This window comes from Phyllostomus discolor, chromosome 3 (genome assembly GCF_004126475.2).
Source record: "Phyllostomus discolor isolate MPI-MPIP mPhyDis1 chromosome 3, mPhyDis1.pri.v3, whole genome shotgun sequence".
NCBI classification, from domain to species: domain Eukaryota; kingdom Metazoa; phylum Chordata; class Mammalia; order Chiroptera; family Phyllostomidae; genus Phyllostomus; species Phyllostomus discolor.
The window spans coordinates 115,679,738-115,699,919 of NC_040905.2; the positions used below are offsets into that span (position 1 = coordinate 115,679,738).

Consider the following 20,182-nt stretch of genomic DNA (forward strand, 5'->3'; position numbering starts at 1 on the left):
TTTTTTGTGCTAAGTCTTCTCACCATGTGTGTGTTTCACATTCAGAGTGCCTTGGCCCAGACCAGCTGCATTTCCGGGGCTCAGTGGCTGTGTGTGGCCAGTGACACAGTGTGGGCAGCGTGACCCTGGGAGGCAGGTCGTCTCTGCCCACTGCTTTGTGCCAGGCTCCTCCTAAGGTGCCTGCATGGGGGACAGTGAGTGGGTAGCAAGTCGACCAACAACCAAACAAGACAGCACATGGCCACCGTTGGCCCCGCAGGTGATGACAAGGTAGGTGGCGGAGGAACTGTCAGAATGGCCACCGTGGCTCTCACCAGGCATCCTCATGCATGTGACTCGTCTTTAAACCCTGCGTGGCAGTCCCTGATGCATCCCCACCGAGATTTCCAGGGAAGACGGGGCGACCTGGGAGTCCAACTACTTCCTTAAGATCATCAGACTTCTAGATGGCTATCCAGAGTGCGTCACTGTGCGAGCAGACACTGGGGGCTCCACACAGAGGCAGCAGACCCGCGTGTCCCTCCCGAGAAGGCTGCGGGGCTGATGGGCAGGAACACCGCGATGCACAAATCCATCCGGGGAAGCTGGGAAACAGCGCAGCAGTTTCCCCAACCTCTGGAGAAACTGTTGCCTCATATCTGGGGGAATGTGGACTTTGTGTTCACCAACGGGAGCCACACTGAGATTAGGGACGTGCTGGGGGCCAATAAGGTGCCATTGCCCCCTGTGAGGTCATCGTGCCAGCCCAGAACGCTGGCCTGGGGCCCAAGAAGACCTCCTTCTCCCAGGCTCTAGATGTCACCACTAAGACCTCCAGGGCACCACTGAAGTCCTGAGTGATGTGCAGCTGATGAAGACTGGAGACAAAGTGGGAGGCGGCAAAGCTACACTGCTGAGCACCTCCCCACTCTCCTTTGGGCTGATCATCCAGCAGGTGCTTGACAATGGCAGCATCTACAACCCGGAAGTGTTTGACATCACGGAGGAAACTGCATTCCTGCTTCCTGGAGGGCGCCCGAAGTGCAGCCGGCACACGTCTGCAGATGGGTGGGTTACCCAGCTGTTGCATCAGCACCCCATCCTATCATCCATGGATACGAGTGGGTCCTGGCTTTGTCTGCAGAGACCGATGACACCTTCCCACTTGCAGAAAAGGCCAAGGCCGTCTAGGCTGACCCGTCTGCACTTGTGGCTGCTGCTCCTGCTGCCACAGCCCCAGCCAAGGTTGAAGCAAAGGATGAGTCAGACAAGGACATGAGATTTAGTCTCTTTGACTAATCACCAAAAGCAAACCAGCTCAGCCAGCTTTATTGTGAAACAAGGAAATAAAAACTTACTTCTCTTTAAAGTCAAAAAAAGAAGAAGAATGTTCGCCGTGACCAGATGGGCCCCAGTGTCTCGTCCCGAGCCCACGGGGCAGCCGGGCAGACCGCACGGCAGTTGCCGGATTCCTCAGTTCAGGGCCTCTGCCTCTGGGGCTTCACCAGTGTCCCCGGCTCCCAAAAATTTCCAAGATATTTGGGCAACGACACCAAGCAACCAATGAAACTGCCCACTAAACTCTCCTTCAGCTGCCAAGGGACACCCTTTGGGACAACATTAGAATTCGAGGGGGGGTGGAGGGAACGCCCTCTCGGTGGGTGTCTGTGAGTCTACAGCGACGGCCAAGACGCGCCGCAGGAGGAAAACAGCGCAGGGAAAACCGAGGAGGTTTCCATCCCTGGGAAAGTCGGCTCGTTTACGACCAGGTCGTCTGACCACAGCGCGCCCTGACCGCACATTCCTCTCCACTCGAGGGGAACACGCACCCCAGATCTCCCTGCAGACGGCGACCGCCCGCTGTCCGGCTGCGGCACAAAAGGCTCCTCTGCTGCACGTGGGCTCCTCCTGCCTCTGCAACGCTGATCTTCAAACTCGAGGAATTTAAGATGCTGCGACACGTCAGGGTGAGGCTGTCTGAAATTTGCTCAAGGTCTCCACGGAATTCCACACGGAATTTAATGTAAAGACCCTGCCAGCCCTCACAGGAATAACGCAGACATGTGAGCCGGCGGCCCTCGCACCCTCCGCCACCGGCGACCGCCTTCACGGTCTCCTCCAACGGACCTCAGCCCCCGTTTTCACGCAGAGTAATCCTTCCTTTCTCGTCCTGCTGCAGTAAGAAGTAACAGCTGTTTTTAAAATTCACCATCCACACACAGTGACAGGAGACAGCCGCCCATCGTCACCTGGCTTTGCTAAGAAGTGGCTGGTTGGGGTAAACTCTTAATTCTTATTTAGAGAGAAGGGACGGCCAGTTAACTGCCAAGAAGAGCAAGGCTTGGGAGAGACGAGGAGAGGCAGACAAGGAATCAGATTAACTTCTTTTGTGCACCACAGTGTTCTACCAGCTTACGACTGTAAAATTCTCACAAGCTTTAGAAAGAAAAGAAAAACCACACACACACACCCGATGTCTGCAGAGCCCAAGGCCCAAAGCTGTCCTGACTTGAAAGTTGGAGCAAAAGCAAAATCACACGTGCAGTAAAAGCACAGAGGCTTAAAGGAGACACAGGCACATCAGCGACTTTAATGAATAAACACCCACGGGTGCCTGCTTGCCGGGAACTGGGAAGAAGTGGAGGCTTTAGAACAGAGCAGAGGAGTGAGGGGTGGGCGGTGGGGACTAAGAGGCATCTAATTTTATCTGGCTCCTTTCCAACAATAAAATCTAATCCATCATTTTCTCCGGGTGAAGGCTCTTAATGAAAATTTAGAGAGTGTGACTGAAATTTAGAACTCTCTGGGGATTCTGCTGGGAAGACGTCTAGCAGCCTCGCAAAACTCGCTGCAGCCGAGCCTGCCGAGAGGACGGCTGCCTGCAAAGCCGTGGGGCTGGAACGTGGCGCCCCCTCTGTGTCCCTGGGCGTCACAAGAAACCTCCCTGAAGAGCAGGTCACAAGGCATTCACTCTACATCCCCCAGCCTCCCCTGGCCTGGGGAGGAGGCGGTGTCTCCTCCGGGACCTCAGTTTACAACTCTTGATCTGTGCAACCAGGTGGGAGGGGGACAGAGAGAGGCAAATTCTTGGCTCGCCCATCAAAGCCATAGGCTGTCACCCACGACACCGCCCCCGTCACCATCCTCACTCAGACGAAGATGGGGAAGGAGGTTAGCTCTTCCCTGCTGTGTAAATGCCCCTTCTATCCAACCGCCACTCCGATCTAGTCCAAACATTGCCACCACCCCAAAATGAAACCCTGTACCCATGGCCATCCCTTCCCCCAGCCTCTGGAAACCACTAATACCCTCTACCTCCCTGGGTTTTCTTGTTGGGACATCTCCTGCAGGTGGAGTCGCACTGACACGTGGCCCTTCGCGTCTGGGTTATTTCACGAAGGTCCGTCCACACAGCGCACCCGTGCTTCTTTCTCTTCACAGCCAAATAATATTCCACTGTGCGAGGGGCCCGTTTTGCTAAACCGTTTGTCCCCCTGGAGACATCTGGGGTGATCACTGTCAACAGTGCTGAAAGGGGCAGTTCACGTCCCTGTTTTCCATTCTCTCGAGGGGTCACCTGAAAGCGGAATTGCTGGATCACATGGTAATTCTATGTTTAACTTTTGAGGAACTGCCAGGCTGTTTACCACAAGCGGCTGCTCTATTTTACATTCCCCCAGCGATGAACGCATGTCCGTTTCCCCACATCCTCACCAGCGTTTGCTACTTTGCATCTTGTGTTGTGACCACGTTCATGGGTGTGAAGTAGTATCTCATGGCCGTTCAGATTTGCATTTGCTGAGCGGCTTTTCAGGTGCCCGTTGGCCTCTGCCTCTCTCCTCTGGGGAAACGTCTATTCAAGGCCACGGTGCCCTTTTCGATTGGGGGTGTTTGTCTTTTTGTTGTTTCCACTCATCTGTCTTAAGCCCCTGTAACGTACATGCTCTGGGCGAGATCCTCCCAGGGTCCAGATACGAGTGGGACCCCCGGTGTTCAGTGAGAGGCTTGCAGGGCCCCCAACCACAGCCCGCCCCCTGGAGTGTTGCAGGCTGGCTGAGGGGCAGCCACCGGTGGTCAGTGTCTGAAAAGGGCAGGTTGACACCTCCAACCAGTAAAACAGCCACCAGTGCTTCCAAACCATCAAAATGCAAGTTCACCACAACCTCACACCCTGGAAGGGTTGTAAGAACCAAGATGCGCCCTTAGGCAGAGGGAGAAAATGTTACACTGATGCCAATTGCCCAATAATACAGAGCGATACAGATGCACCAGTAAACTTAAGAGTGGCAAATGTGAAACCCAAAAGATGTTTTCTACTATTTCAAAGTTGAGACACCAAGTCTGTTCCCTGCACGGCAGGCTCACTATTTCTTTAATTTTTCTGCCCATGATAAACAGGCAATTTGGACTCATTTCCACAAAAGCAGGACCCACGTAATTCTCAACAGATGTGCTCCAAGCACATGAGATGCGAGAGAGCTGCGTTGAACACTTTGCATTTTAAACCTGCAGTGTCTCTCCCTGAAAAGCCAGCCTGATTTAAAAGGAGCTACCCAAAATTCAGAAACCACATTTTTCGGCATCTACATGAAAACACAGGCACGGGCCCTGATGCTAGCGGCCTGACAACAAAGTCTCTGATGATGAGCTCTGCAAGTCGTGTCAGCGTGCCTCCATCCAGCAAGACCGGGCTGCTGTGTGCAGGGCTGCTCCCAGGTCCCCCGAATACCAAGAGCTTCCCTGTAGCTGACTGAGACCCTTGCATCTCCTGATGGCCCAGGCACCGGAGCCACGGACTCCTGGTTCTCTCTGAGTAACAAGGAGTTGACAAGTCTGGATACAGCAGTGGCACGCAGCAAATCCCCCTTTTATTTCCTAGGCAGGACATTATCAATGCAATTAATACCACAAAAGAAGAACAAAAGCAATTTAAAAATTTCCAGTGTCTGTAGCCACTCAGAACCACGATGAGCGCCCTGCCCTGAGGAAGTGTGTATCCTGTCTCTTCTCCACCGGCCCCTTCTCTCCCTCACAGGGGACCTTTTCTCAGCTCCACGACACAATACTGCTTTTTTCCTAACGAAAAGTTGTCATTTGTCTGCCAAGGGGATCATGAGCACTCCTGATCTTTCCACTCAAAGTTTGATGAGCACGATGTCACACATAAGGGGAGGAGGGACAGACGAGGGTGCGGAGGTCCTTAAGGCCAGCACCCACCCTGACTCCTTCACCTCCCCACCCCCATTTCCGGCCAGGTCAGGGCCTCAGTGGTGAAAGAAGCTGTAGGGAAAGGAAAGCCTTTTCCTCTACCCTCTGAGGTCAGTGACTGGGGCCTGGGGATTAAACAGACAAACAGCAGATTAACAGAAGAAAAAAGTTTATCCACATGCACATGGTAGCTAACAGAAGTAGCTGGCTGGGTAAATGGTTTCAATTAGATGCTTATATACATGAGTAGGGATAAGGGAGGGGAAGGAAAGGGCTCTTATGAAAAGAACAAATATGTTTCCTTAGGGAAGACAAATGAAGTTTTAGAACAATAGGGACAGAAGCAAGTTCGTGTTACTGTCAGCCGATGCAGGTACAAGTGGTCCCCCTGTCTCCTTCGGGCAGTGCGACTCCCGCAGAAAAGGGATTTGCGACAGGCTTTTTCACACTCTCTCTGCGGGGAGCAGACTGCTGTGAAGGAGAAATTTACAGCAGCCTTATTTCCCAGAAGTTGCTGCTTTTAGTCTGATGAGGGAAGCTCCTAAAATGTTGCTTTCTGCATCTATTGATTCTCAATTGCGTTCACCTCAAAACAATCCTCATGCCAAAGCAATATACTTCAGGGTGGCAGATCCTAATGACATTTGCCCCATCACCCAGTGCTGTGACCAAGTCCCCCTGGGCCAACAGGAGTCACTGCTGGGTGGGCTCGCGCTGCCCTTTCCTCTAAGAGCAGGCTGCAGCGGAGCCACACAAAGGTCAGGGACAGTCGCAAGAACGTCCCCTGACTGAAACTGTTCAGCAGGCGGCTTCCCGGAGCCCCAGTCACACCAGTATGCTGAACACGCACCGACGTCAGCTGCCCTTCCATCCTCCCCCAGCGCCCACTCTCCCCTTGGTTCACTCCTCCAGTAAAACCGTGGCTGTGTTTAGGGCACCTGATAAAGTATCGTGACCATTACAAAACTCAAGGTTTCTGTCCTGACAGCCTGGAGTTTCTTCCACTTGGCAGAAGGTGAATAAATTCCCCTCCACTTCCAAAAAATACAGGCCTATCCCTGAAACACCAGGCCATTTGCGAGCCTAGCCCCCAGGCACAGGAGGCACGAGGGGCCACGGTGAGCGGGGCCATCCTGCTTTCCTGTCCCTTCCTCTCCCTGGTCTCACTGGGAGCTCAGAGCTCACGGGCAGGGAAATGGTTGCCCGTGTCACGAACAGAAAAGCTCCCCGCCCCCACAGAGAGGAAGAAAGGAGGTGTGTGCACTTCGAAATGGGAAGATCTACCTCTTCATCCATAGATAAAGCGATCCACAGGAGCCCCACTCAACGCTTGGTTTGCTTTTCTGAAGGCAGACCACAGAAGTTCAGCTTCTGGGGAGCAGGGCTCTGTTTCTGCTGTAAGTGCTTAAGGAAACCTCAGCTGGGGAGGCCACGGGGCAAGGGGCGCAGAAAGGTAGAGAGTCTGGAACAAGCTGTGACTTGACAGAAATGAAGGGTCAAGACACGCTCTCACGAAATGCTCTCACTGTGGTCACATCCCACCAGGCTCACGAAGGCACCGCAGCTGCAGGCCTGGAGACGGGGGTGTAAAATCGTCCAGCAGCCCATGTCTGAGGGACAACGGGAAACACAGGCTCAGTAAGAACTGTTAAAAGCCAGAAACCTCCACCACCATTGTGTCAGCAGAGAGTGGAACCCAATGCACTTTTTCTGGGAAGGACACAGGCTCTTCCACAAACCGGGTGCACCAGGAACAGCGAGGTATGAGGCCCAGATGGCCACAGGGTTCCAGGCTGCTCCCACAAGTGCTGAGCAGGGAAGAGGATGGCCTGGAGGTGGATTCTAAAAGTGTCAGGTCTCCCAGCACCTTCCCCACCTCCAAGTCCAACTCAAGCCACTCAGCCCTGAGTGTCACCTTGTCACCTCGTCCCCGCACACACGCAATCTCCCCTCTCCCCTCCTGCCTGCTCCTGCAGACCCGCCTCGGCAGAAACCGGTCACCCATGACCAGCAGCGGGCTACAAGAACAGCTGCCCTCTGCCGGGTCCCCTGCACCAGCAGGGTCAGGGTCCTCAACCCTCACCTGAGTCCTGAGAGGTGAAGCAGCACCTCAAGGCCCCGAGAAACGCCACCCCCCCAGCCGGAGTGAAGCCCCTAACAAGCCAGGCTGGCCGGGCAGGAATGCTCGTTGGATCCTGGGGGTCTGAGGGGCTCAGGCCCGGTGGACTGTGCTCCCTGGGCTGAGCCTGGCCACCAGGGAGTGGACAGCCCCTTGCCAAAGCAGAGCCTCTGCTCCCCCTGAAATGAGGCCCCATGCCGGGAGGGGCTGCAGGGTTCCCTCCAAGTGGTCCCTGCCAGGAGTTCCCGCAAGGTGCTCCCACCAGGTGCTTCCAGCCAGGTGCTCTCAGCAGATGCTCCCACCAGATCCACCTGCCAGATGCTCCCACCAGATCCTCCCACCAGGTGCTTCTAGCCAGATTCATTCACTAGGCACTCCCACCAGGGGCTCCCACCAGGGGCGTGAGGGAGTCTGGCCCCATCTCAGCAAGACTGAGGGGGCAGTTTCTTAATGCCCAGAGTAATCCCAATTACAAATCCAACTTCTGCAAGCTCATTTCTCCCCATTAAATTACATGAAATATTTTATGTCTGACCCTCCTTGTCTTAAACAAAAGGAAGCAAAAAGCATAAAATCAATGTGGACAGAACATCAAAAAAGGAAATGAGATGGCCATACCTGGTCCTCACAGTGGATGTAGGACATGGGGTCTGAGGAGCCAAGATGCTTTTCAGGGGACTGAACTCCCACTCTCCTGAGAGTGTGCGGTGCTCCCCGTCATCACAGGCGGAGGGCAGCACAGAGCAGAGAACGCAGCTCTTCCTTTAAGAGATCTACATAAATGTAAAACAATGCCTCTGAATTTTCTGAATTTGTTAAGGGAAAATATAACTGTTGTCATTAAATGTAATGTTCACATACAGCGGATTTATTATTATTAGTTTTAAGTGTAAAGTAGAAATATAACAGATTTCTCTATTTTCATTTCTAACACGGTAAAACACCCCTAGGGATGACCACGAAACAGAAGCTTGAAATGCATAGGCACGTAGGAGCGTTTCAGGGTCCTGAGTTGGACCGCCAGTGGGCTGACAGCCATTCGAATCCGGAGTGGTGACGATGTGGGCCTGCAGCTCCACCTAGAGGCGAGAGCCAGGCAGCTGGGAACACAGCTGACCACAGACACTACCCATCACACCACCTCAAGAGGCTTCTGTTTTCAAACTCTATCTGGGCAGGGCTGCTGGGACCCTCCTCCAAGACCTGACTGTGCATACCCTGGCCTCGGGCCTTGCTCAGGGTCCTACAGATACCATGGAGAGCATTTTTCACAGTGCACCACTGTTAGATAGGGAATCCCAGAAGGTGGGACTTGGCGGTGTGCACATCCCTGACCTCGCCCAAAGGCTGGCCAGAGGCTAAGGAGGGAAGAAAGGCATGTGTGAGTACATACCGACAGGTGACAGGCGGGGACATAGAGGGACTCAGGATCCATCAGGATAGGACAATGGTGAAGCCACTTGGGGTATGTGGGTGTCGAGTTGCACGCCAGCCTCCAACCACTAGATGGCAGTAGCACTCCAGTCGTGAGGGGCAGAAATGCACCCAGACCTGGCCCAGGATCCCCAATAGACCAGACAGACCAGATCACCACCTGCACCATGTCACAGATGGTGCTGGGCAGGATGGGACGTGGGTCACGGGGAGAGCAGGCTTCGCAGGGTACAAATGCCACAGCTCCTTTTCTTGTGTCTGACTAGACTATTCTTTCTCCAAGCCACACCTCCCCGCTTGCCAGCAACTTGCCCTCACAACCTGCCTCCTCAGTGTCCAGAGCCACCAGACCCTCAGGGACATCACCTGAAGTCCTTGGATCGAGTAACGTTGGGAGACAAGCTTTGCCTACTGTCATCCACCTGTCCAGCATGAAAGTTTTGCACACTCGACTGCCTGGTGTCTCTGAGGAAGACCTTCCAAAAATTAACTGTGAGCAACAATTATGTAGCCCACTCAGGTTTCTAGAACAGCCCTTTAGGAGAAAAGAATGGTGTCCACTGCCCTTCACCAAAAAGGCCCTATGGGTGAAGAGACCTGAGTGGAGAGACCTGAGTGGGGAGGCGTGAGTGAGGAAGCCTGAGTGTGGGGAACAGGGGTGAGGAGACCTGGGTGGAGAACATGAGTTAGGAGACCTTGGTGAGAAGACTTGGGGTAAGAACCTGGGGTGGGGAAATCTGTGGAGAGACGAAAGTGTGGGGGACCTGGGTGGGGAGACCTGGAGTGGGTAGATCTGGTGTGGGGACCTGGGTGGGAAACCTGAATGAGGACACCTCAGTGGGAAAATGTGGGTGGGAAGACCTGAAGAGGGGACCTAGGTGTGGCCTTGCGGGCCTTTGTCATCTTTCTCCAGTCCTGCTCCACTTCACACGGAATCTCAACCCACTCGCTCACAGGGCCAATGGCGGAAGCGCCTGGCTCCCTCCAAGGCCTTTTGTCAAAATCGTGTCAAAATTTAACACAAATCTGGAAAATCGCTATGTCCAACAAATTCCACACACACAGAGGTCAACGTGGACTTCACCCCAACTCCACCCTTCCGCCCCCGCTGACACCGCTGCCAGGCTCCAAGGTGGCTGCCTCGTCACAAATGTGCCCCTTTTGTCTTTGACCCGGAAGTAATCTCCCAAGGTGGAGGGAGTGCGCAGGGATCGGAGGGCAATTGAAACAGCGGGACAGCACTGGCGGAGGCTGTAGTGCACCTTAGGACTCCACCTGGGCAGGGCAGAGCCGGACCAGTGTCCTTAGAGGGAAAGCTGCAGGAGAGTTGGGCCGTGGTTGGAGGGTCCCCACAACTACCTGGAGGATGCCTGCGCAGGTGGGGCGTGTACTCGGTGGGGCTGACCAGACAAAGGGGCACGGAGGGGCGACAGGTGAAGCTGGGGCTGGTTAGCTTTCAAGAGCGGATCCAGAGGAGGCGGAGGTCCCGCAGCTTGTCTCTCATTTGAGCTACCAGGCATCTCTGCCCTTTTTTTAAGGACAAGGACAGAGACACAGTTAGGCAGCCAGTGCTCAGTCCAGCCTCCCTGTAGCGAGGGCAGAGCCACCCAGACCCTTTACCTCCCTCTTCTCCAGCTTTTGTCCCTTCTTTTCTGAATATTCTCTAGCCGGAGTGGGTACTGGGCCTGTTTTAGTAAGACCTTTGAGCTAACAGTGATTTTTTTAAAAAAACAAAACAACAAAACAGAGCCTAGCATCCATTTCTACACAGGAGCCTCTCATGCAAACTGCAGGTCAGGGCACTGAACTGCATGTCTGCATGTAGTTTCGCCATCTGAGCATGCCTTTGTAAAGGAGTTCCTGGATTCCTATTTCAACCAGTAGGACTGAGGCCTTCCGCGTGGAGTGGGGAGCTGCACAGCTATTTCTCCGTTCAGGCCCTCTCCCCATCACCTTCTTCACCAACCAATCAGAGCTGCTTCATTCTGACAAATCAGAATAGTGCCTTTTGGACCAATCAAACTGTAAATACTTGGAGGTCTCATTCACAGGAGGATGGGCCAATCAGGGACCAGGGTTGAGGACATCTGTCTATATAAGTAAGTTCCATTCTAGCTGTGGAGCACCTTTTTCCTCCCAAAGTTGAGGAGTGTGGTTTTTCTTCCTGGAGCTGAAGATGTGTCACCAGAGCAGACCCGCACAGAATGGAGCACACCAGAGCAGAGTGGAGCAGACAACTGCAGGGCGAAGCAGACCAGCACAGAGCAGTCTAGCCAGAGAGGAGCCTGGCCCCAGGGCCTCCTCACAGCTGTGCTTCATCACAAGTGAGCTGTTTAGCACTGAATAAAGTTTCCTTCACCACACCTCAAATTGGGGGTTCCTCTTGGCATTGAATTAGTGCCAACGACCAGTCTGTTCTGCAGCTGCTACAGAGCAGCTTCTGTCTTTGCCCTGGCTGAGTGGGGCTATTTCCTATCCTAGAGCTTGGGAGAGGTGTGCAGAGCACAGCTGTCTGTCCTCAAGGTCTGCGCCTGGTGGGTTTGAGGTTGGAAAGGGGCAAGGGTTCAAGGACGCAGTGCCCTGGCAGGTGCACTCTGGGGTAGGTGGTCTCTCCACCCCTGCTGGTTTGGGCTGTCCTTGGTGACTGTCCCTGGTGTTTGTATAAGGGCAAGTCAGCCTGGTTTTCCAACAGAAGGAGTTTGCCATCTGGCTGGGCACCAACAGGTGCTGGGGCTCTGACTGCCGGCACCATGGGCCCAGCAGACACTGTCCTCGACAAGTCTGTGATTTGGACCAGTGTCGATGAGACAGTGTGGACACAGCTTTGGAAACCCCACCCTTCTGGTGGAGCCTTCTGGTATGTGGTGCAGGCCAGGGCAGTTTCACCCTGGATATGGTGTTGTGGGTGACCTGTAGCTGCCTCTGCCAGGCTGGTGAGCTGGGTGCATCCGAGGGGCCAAACGGCCCTTCAGGGAACCTCCCAGAAACACCCAGCGTGTGTTCATAAAGCAGTGCTACAAGAGACTCACGCAGAACACTGGGGGTACACTCACTGTTCAGGTAGGTGGCCCAGCCCAGCAGGGCCAGCTTCGGGGCCCAGACAGGGTGGGAAAGGGCCCAGCACCACGTCTGGGACTTTTTCACGGTCCCGGGGTCCTCCGAGGACCCTGGCACGTTTGGCAATTAGACAACTGTGGCCACAGCATGTTCCCTGTCTCCTTTCCTGCTGATGTGGTCCTGGAGGAGAGGCCACCCGAGGAGCTCATGGACAAGGAATGCGAGCTCACAGCAACTTTCTGCAGGAGACAGAGCGTGGTACCCCACTCAAGATACACATTGGAGGGCGTCTGCCATGGCCAGACCCACCAAGGGGCCTGGAACCTGGTGGGGGCCATTTCTCACCAAACCACCCCTTCGTCTATAAATCTTGTAGGTTGTCACGCCAGCTCCATGTGTGACTTCTCGGTGTGGTTTCCACTGGGGCTGCATGTGTTTAGACTTTTCTAAACTAAAAATATTTTATGTTGAGCACCATTACACTAAAGGTCATTACAAAAGGTACCAGAACCTTTATTTGGCTCTAAGTTCTCCGAGAAAATGGACTGTCAGCCTCTGTCCTAGAAACCCTTTGTCTAACAGACACCTTTTAACAATGGCATTGGTTACAATACAGATGGTGTGCTACAGAACTGTACACCTGAAACCTACATGATTGTATTAATCAATGTCACCCCAATAAAGTCAATAAATAAAAACATAATTAGTACATTTACAGAAATTTTATGAGATAAGTATATAATTTTAAAAAATTAAAAAAAGACATTTATGCTGGCTGGTGTGGCTCAGTGGATTGAGCGCTGGCTGCGAACCAAAGTGTCGCAGGTTAGATTCCCAGTCAGAGCACATGCCTGGGTTGCAGGCCATGACTCCCAGCAACCACACATTGATGTTTCTCTGTCTCTTTCTATCTCCCTCCCCTGCCTCTCTAAAAATAAATAAAAATAAAATCTTTAAAAAAAAAGACATTTATGGCATTGGGATTTCCTGTCAAAATTCCTGCCTGAAGGAAAATTTGTAGGAATAAGCCAAGGGTGCTGGCTGGGCCTTGTGTATGGCCCACGAGTGCTCTAGTCCCACGTGTTTCAGGCAGACTGAGAGTGCGACAGCCCTTCCCATTGGCCAGAACTTGGACACATGCAGCCTGTGCTACTGCTGCACCTGTGACAGGCCCGCCTCCAAGGCGGGTGTGGGCGCGGAGCCAACGCAGGGTCTCTGGGTCTGCGGCTCAGGCACGGGAGGCCTCGACGGGGAGGGCCTTGCCTGTGCAGTGGGCTCATTTCCAGTGGGATGCGGCTCCTGGTTCAGATTAGCAGTCCTCACAGGAAACTGGGGCTCCCTTCAGTACTGTTCCCCAGGTCATTGTGAAGCTCGGGTGACATTTCCAAAGTGTAACAGGTTAGTTTTAGGTGAAGCTGCGGAGTAAGCCTGGCACACCTCAGGACCATGATGAACCTGGGGAAGGCCAGCCTGTCTCCCCACCCAGGCAGGCCCTGCCATCTGGGGCATGGTCTGAATGAGGCCACAGGCCTGAGTTTGCTCCTGTCAGGCACTCCGGTCAACTTCACTCTCTCCCATGTCGGAGATACCCTCCTGGGAGGTTTCACTGGAAATGGAGATGTCCAGATTCCTGTAAATCTAGTGTCTGCCTCTGAGACCAAGTTCCCCACCCTGACCAGCAAAAAGGCCATGCTCTGTACAGGCTGCATCCGGGAAGTGGCAGACAGGACCTGGGCAGGTAGAGGGAACCCCACGCTGAACCCATGCTAGGGAGGTGGGTGAAAGTCCACAGTCCCCAAAGAGACCCCTGTCACCCAGGAGTCCTGTCCGGGAAAAGAGATTTTTGTGATAGTTGAGGGTCCCATTCAACCATTCGGGCTGTGCGGTCACTAAAGCTTCCCATCAGCTTCTGATGAAAAAAAAAATAGACAGCCAGGTGTCCAGATGTTTGAGGAAAACCACCAATGTGAAAGACACAAAAGCAAAAGAAAAGGCCCTGGGGGTGTTCTCAGAGAGGACAAGAGTTGGTGTCCAAGAAGCAAGGAATGCAGATGTCGCAGAGGAGCAACAGGACAGAGTGCTGCCTTAGTCTCCCGGGCTGATGTGACCATCCACCCCAGGCAGGGGCAGGGTGCAGCCTAAGACTGCAGAGCGGCCTAGAGTACAGGTCAAAGTGTCAAGGGGGCACACACGCACACCTCCCTGGAGCCCTGGCTTGGCTGCTGTCCCCCATCCCCTCGGAGGCCTCAAGAAATGGTGTTTTCTAAGTATGTTATCTTTACCAGCAAGAGGCATTCTTCACAATGACTAAAGCGGCTTCTGTGTGCATCGTGGGAACGTTCCCGGGCAGCATGAGTTCAGATCAAAGTGTAGCCCTGGCTGAGCTCAGTGCTTGTGACACGGCTCTGTCCAGGGCCCCCTCCTCCACCCCTCAGTGCCAGTTCTGGACACCATCAGCCCTGTAATGCTGCAATGCCCACAAGAGGAGGGGCTGGCTGGAGCAGCGCAGCCTGTCACTGGCAGGCATCCGTGTCACCTTCAACTCAGAGCTCTTAGAGATTGACAGAGACCTGTGGTGTGGGGTTGAGCAGCTGAGCGTGGGCCCCAGGTGTCTGCAGGGTGCCATCAAGGTGCTGACAGCCAGCCCCACCCTGCCCCTTCCAGGAAAGCGTCTGCTGCAGTTTGTGCAGGAGCTTGCCATGCTGTACCCACATCACCTCCACGGAGCGACACCACAGGACTCACAGGCCTGCATGTGTCAGTTATGGCCACACTCGAGATGGTGCCCTCTCCACCAGCAGTGCCAGGCACCTGTGCACCCAGGGGGTGGCTGCCAAGCGTCTGGGTGTCAGGACCAGTGGTTACATGGAAACGGACTGTGCCCCTAAGCTCCAGAGCAGAAAGTGGTGCTCCCTCCGCTGGCGGGTGGGGAATGCTCCCCTGCAGGCACCCACGGTGGCCTCATAGGTGGGGATCAAGGACAGGCTCCGAGAAGTCCTGACAGCTGCCCCCAACTTCGGGGGTCAGTTTGACATTTAGCATCCAGAAATGGGGCTGCTGAGTGGTGCTCCTGCTTGTCTATCAGTAATGCCTCCTTAAGTTGGAAACCATGTAAAGGTAAACTTACAGTGCTCAGTTACACCTAATATAAAGGAATTGGGCACTTTTTAACTCTTGGGACTCTGGGGTTGGGTTGGTTTTGTTTGTTTGTTTTGGTGGTGTCTTCGCTGGAAGCCAGGCACAGCAGGAGCACCACAAGGCATCCGCCATCGCGCTGTTGGGAGACCTTAAGGAAACCGCACCGCACGAGGACACTTCCCTGTAAGCAGTCCCTGTGCTGCTGCCCGTGTATGCCCTGGCCCTGGCCGCGTGCCAAGGATGCTTACGTCCACAAGTGGTACCCACTGTGTCCTTTCACAGTGTCTCAGCAAAATGCTAGAAGCCCCGAGTTGGCAGTGCCTGTGCTCATGGCCAAGTCCGAGGGCCTGAGATGGCTGTCACGCCTGCTCTCCGTGCAGGCAGCTCCTGCTGGTACTATGGCCACAGGCTAAGCCTCAAGGGCCAGCTACAGACTCTCAGGCAGGTGGCCTTCTGCAGTCTTGAGCAGGGGACCTTTCCAGATTTCCCTTCTGGCTGTGAGATGCGTCCAGGTGTTCTGTTGGACAGCCAGTGCCCACACTTCAGTTTACAGGCATTCATTCTGGGCAGTTAGAATCTGTCTGTGCTCTTGTGCTGCAGGGTGTGTGTGTGTGTGCATGAGGCATGTATGTGTGTGTACACACATGCAAGCCATGTGTGTTTAGTGTAAGTGTGCATGGGAGATGTAAGTTCACACAAAGCCTATGTGAATGCATGAGTGTGAGATGTGTGAGGCATGCACGCATAGTGTGCATGTTTAAGGCATCACAATATACATATTTTAGGCATGCACACATGGAAGGCATGTGTGTGTGCCTGTGAGATGTGCAGTGTGTGAGGCATGCATGTGCACATGTATGACTCACATGAGGTGGAATAGCCCTCACAGGCTCACATAGTCACCTCCCCGCCCTCTGGAGCTGAGTCACAGTCTGGAATGCAGTGGTCCAAGGAGGCAGCGGGAGGGGGGTCCTGGCCTTCACTAGCAAAGGAGGCACCTCTTGACTGTTCAAGTGGCAGGTCCCTGGGCCCTCTTCACCAGGGTTCTGTCTCACTCTTGCTCATGGTCTGCACAGGAGATGGTCACTGTGGCCTGCCTGAAGCCCAGCGCCAGCCCCTCCTCACTCACCCAGAATTACGTGACACCTCCAGCAGACAGTGGTGCTCAGTGACTTCCCCCAAATTCTGAGAAGCTCACCTGCTTCTTCTAGTCAGTCTCCCTCCCCGATTTCTCTCCCCCAATCCCCTGACTGTCCCTTCACACTGCTTCAGCTTCACAAACTGGTGAGTGAGCAGGAGGGGGCTTCTTAAAACTCTGAGGGCTGTGGTGGGCTGGCCCAGCGGCCCTGTCTGTCTGCTCCACATGCATGCTGACCCTGACTGGCTGGGCACTTGGCTCACTGTGCACCCAGCTCCCTGGGTAAGTGGGCCCTGCTGTAGCCTCTGCTCACTCTTTGAGCCCATTTCCCAGGTGGACGGGCAGGTGGGCTTCCGCGCTGACTGTGGGCTGATGCTCTGGTGGACCCACTGCCTGCATTCTCTGACCCTGTGGAGCAGCCAGCAGTGGAGCTGAAGGCAGGGCCTGGGCGCTGCTGGCCTGGGCGCTCACCATCCCTGAGCAAGAAGATGAGGACTCGTTCCCAGGACCTATTGCATCTGTCCACTTTTCAGTGTGAACATTGTGCTGTGGGACCACATGCTGCTGACCACAGTTTGAAAAGGCCAAAGCACTACTAGACAACTGAAAAAGAATGGAAACCAGGAGTTTCTCTGGAAAGTTTTCACTGTCAGCAGAGCCAAGCAGGATCAGTTGGAAAGCCAAACGGGGCAGTAAGTTCTCAAATTCAGTCCCAGGTGTGGCTCTGTGGGGGTACCACAGGGGCAGCTCTGCCTGTCCTGCCTGCCAGTGCTGGGCAGCGCCTGCCGGCCCCTGACCAGCACCTGCCAGCACCAGGCGGCAGCAGTCCACGCAGTCTCTGGCTATGATGTCCTGGAGCCCCCTGCTGGGGGACCTTGGCGCAGGGGCTGTTCTGGGCAGTCTGGACCCCTCACGTTCATGGTGGTTATTCATCTCCCGAGCTGGGGTTCATGCAATACCAGGAGCTCTGCATATTGTCAGTTATAAAACTAGCCCTCACAAAAATCTGTGGCCTGGGCAAGGCCTGGGTGGGCCAACTCTTCACCCCTACCCGCCCTGCTGTTCCGAGCCCCAGAGTGGGCACCGAGGTCCGGGGAAGCTCCTCTGGCCCCTCCCTGCCCGCTTCCCCCGTGTGACCTGGTGCACACGGTGTGGCTTAGCTCCCCCACACACACACCCTGGGGTTCTCTCGGGCTTCCAGACACAGGGACGGGTGGGGAGGGCCCTGGCATCCAGGAGTTTTGCCGGTTTTCCCGTGGTTTCATCTGCATCATGCTGGTTTGTGAAGGCAGCAAACACCTCGCACCCTTACTGTCCGCCATTCTTCCCAGTATGTACTCTTTACTTCTCTACAGAACTCTTTAGTGTTGTCTTCTGCTCCTGTTCCCAGTTCTGGGCCCTTCTTAGAAAGGCCTTCCCTGCTGCAACATTATCAAGAACAACTTGCTATGTTTTCATCCAAAGCTTTCCCACGGAATTTAAAGCCTGCATGGCCCCAACTTTATCTGAAGTCTAGGGCTCCAGCCTGCACCAGCTCAGGGTGAGAGGCTGGTGTCTCTGGGGCATCTCCTCCCTCTCGCTGTCCTACGCACTGGGGATGACGGCCATCAAAGCCCACACGCCCACTCAGTAGCCACGAGGGTCCTCAGGGGTGTCTTGGTGACAGGGTTACCTCTTCCTGCCTCGGTTCAGGTACAAAGAACTCCTCTGCTGCTTGAAAGCCGTAAGGTGTGAAATGCCATTGGCTGAGAAAGGAGCTGATTTCTCTCTACACATGTCCCCTTTCTTCTCAAGTCTACGTGGCCTTTGAATCCAAATGATAGTTGTCACAATGAATCCCAAGTGGCTTGTGCAGAGAGGTGTGTGCCCCTCCCCAGAGGCCCCTCCTCCCTCCACCCGAGGCTGCAGGAGCCCCTTCTACTTGCGTGGTGCAGGGACTCCGCCGTGCTGACTGCAGGCCCCTGGCGTCCCTGAGCAGCTGGGCCTGCTGCGCCACCTGCCGGCTCACGCCCGCCTACTTCCAGAACTACCTGAGGATGCTCTGGCTAACCAGCATCCCCACAGGAAACCACCTCTACAGCCGAGATAAGGGGGTGGTCCACAAAGGTGACAAGCTGCTCAGAACAGCACCCCGGTTTCTGACTGTGTCTGTGCCTGTCTAATCGGTGCCCACAGAAGGGCACCAAACCTGCTGAGCTCGACCCAGGCTTCTTGGCCCAAGGCCCCCAGTAAAGCTCTGGGCCGTCATGAAGCAGGCCCCGAGGGTACACTACAGGAACCTGTCCCTGTACAGAGGCAGTGCTCGCCCTACACACCCTCCTGCATCACCAGGCAGATGTGGCTCACACATTCCCTTGGAAGCCCGACGGGGGCCCCTCGGGCCGCACCCACTGAGCACCTGTGTCACAGGGCGTCCTGCTCTCTGTCCTGGGCTGCAGTCCCACCCAGGAACAGCATGCCCCCCTGACCTCACTGGCCCTGCAGGTACCCCGGCCCTACTTGCAGATGGTAAGCTTCTCCTCCAGCCTGGGAAACATTGTCCAGTTACAGCAAACGTGGTGTCTGCACTTGGAGGCACCCAGGCCCTGCACCCCTGGGGTTGGTGGACCGTTTGGTGTCAGGCCATGGCTGTGGCAGTTGGCCTCCTGAGTCACTCCTCCATCCCTAAGCCCTTCCCAACAACGGCATGAGGGGCCAGTCTCTGGAGAACCCAAGTGGCACTGTGCCCCCACATGGAGCTGCAGCTGACAGCAGCTGGGTGTGGCACTGGGTGGCTCAAAGGTGACCTGGTGAGAGACAGGCCAAAGGTCAGAGCCACCTTGGGAACAGGTGGGGACAGCACCCGTGTGTGGGTCCTGTCTGGTTGGGGAATTTCCTGCCCTTCCTCTCTGAGCCCTCCTCAGGACCCTGCCCAGAAGGCGTCAAAGCAACCCATGCACATGTTTTGATTCTTCCTGAATGCAGAAAGCATCACTGCCACAGGGCCTCACTGCCCCTGCCTCCTATCCTTGCCACGCCCCCTGGGAGGCCTAACCCAAATCACCTTTCCCATGAGGGGCCTCTGCAAGCCTGGGGTTTGGAGCAGCCGTTTCTAGGCCAGCGAGGAGCTCCGCTGGCTCTCACCAGCAGCCCAGTTACTGGAGCTAATTTCAGAAAGGCGGTTGTCTCCCTGGACCCACTCTGGGAGTCTGTGTGTTGGCACTCAGCCGGAGGACAAGCTGCCCCTGCTTCTTTGAGCCTCCCCCTCCCACAACGAATCCTAGAGCCTCTGAGCACTCTGCACCCACCCAGACCCCACAGGCGGCTCCAGCGAGAGGGGCCCTGGACCTGGATGTGATTGGGGCCACCAGTCCGCCTCCCAGGAAGGTGGGGAACAGGAGTCACAGGGCTCCCCAACTCTCACCTGGGGGCGGCTTCATAAGCTCACACAAGCAGATATTCTCCAGCTTGGCCCCCAAACAGCTGTGGCCTTCATCACATGGGTCCGCCTGAGTCAGCTCAATGACCACTTCCTGACCCCAGGTGTCTCCACAGCAGCGCCAGAGACTGTTCCAGCGTGTGGTGGGGAAGTGCTGCACCCCACACAGCTCCCCTGCAGGCCCGGGCCCCGCTATGCAGAGCCGAGGACATCCTGGAGAACTCCGGCACTGTGATCACGTAGAACTTTCTCATTCCACAGCGAAGAATCCAAACAGCACCTGAAAAGCAGGCCCCTGGAGCCAAGCACAGTGGTCCACACCTGGTGAGATCACACCAGGGCTTCTCTTTCGGGGGGGTCTCTTGGGATACTGTCGGGCCACAACCTGTCCCGGATGCCCATCTACTTTGCCATCCAAGGGGAAGGTGTGATGAGGCAGTGGAATCTACGCAGCCTAGGTCTCAGTCCAAACCCTGAGCCAGTCTTGGGGACTGACAAGAACCCCTGCCCTCAGCCTCCTACCAGTGTGAGCAGGGCCCCCAAGTCCCAGGAGAGGCCCAGGCAGCTCAGTCAAGGCACCAGAGGGGCCAGGCAAGTAGGTGAGCGCAGGCCCCAGGCGGTTGGGGGATGGGGGGGAGCGGGGGGAGGGAAGCCAGCACTGTGGCCATCTGCCCTGAGAACGAGGACGCTC

The 20,182-nt window shown here is 55.1% G+C and overlaps 1 pseudogene; it reads left to right on the forward strand.

The window, feature by feature from the left end:
* Positions 1 to 367: 367 nt before the first annotated feature.
* On the forward strand, positions 368 to 1,344 carry LOC114508225 (annotated as a pseudogene).
* The last annotated feature ends 18,838 nt before the right edge of the window (positions 1,345 to 20,182 follow it).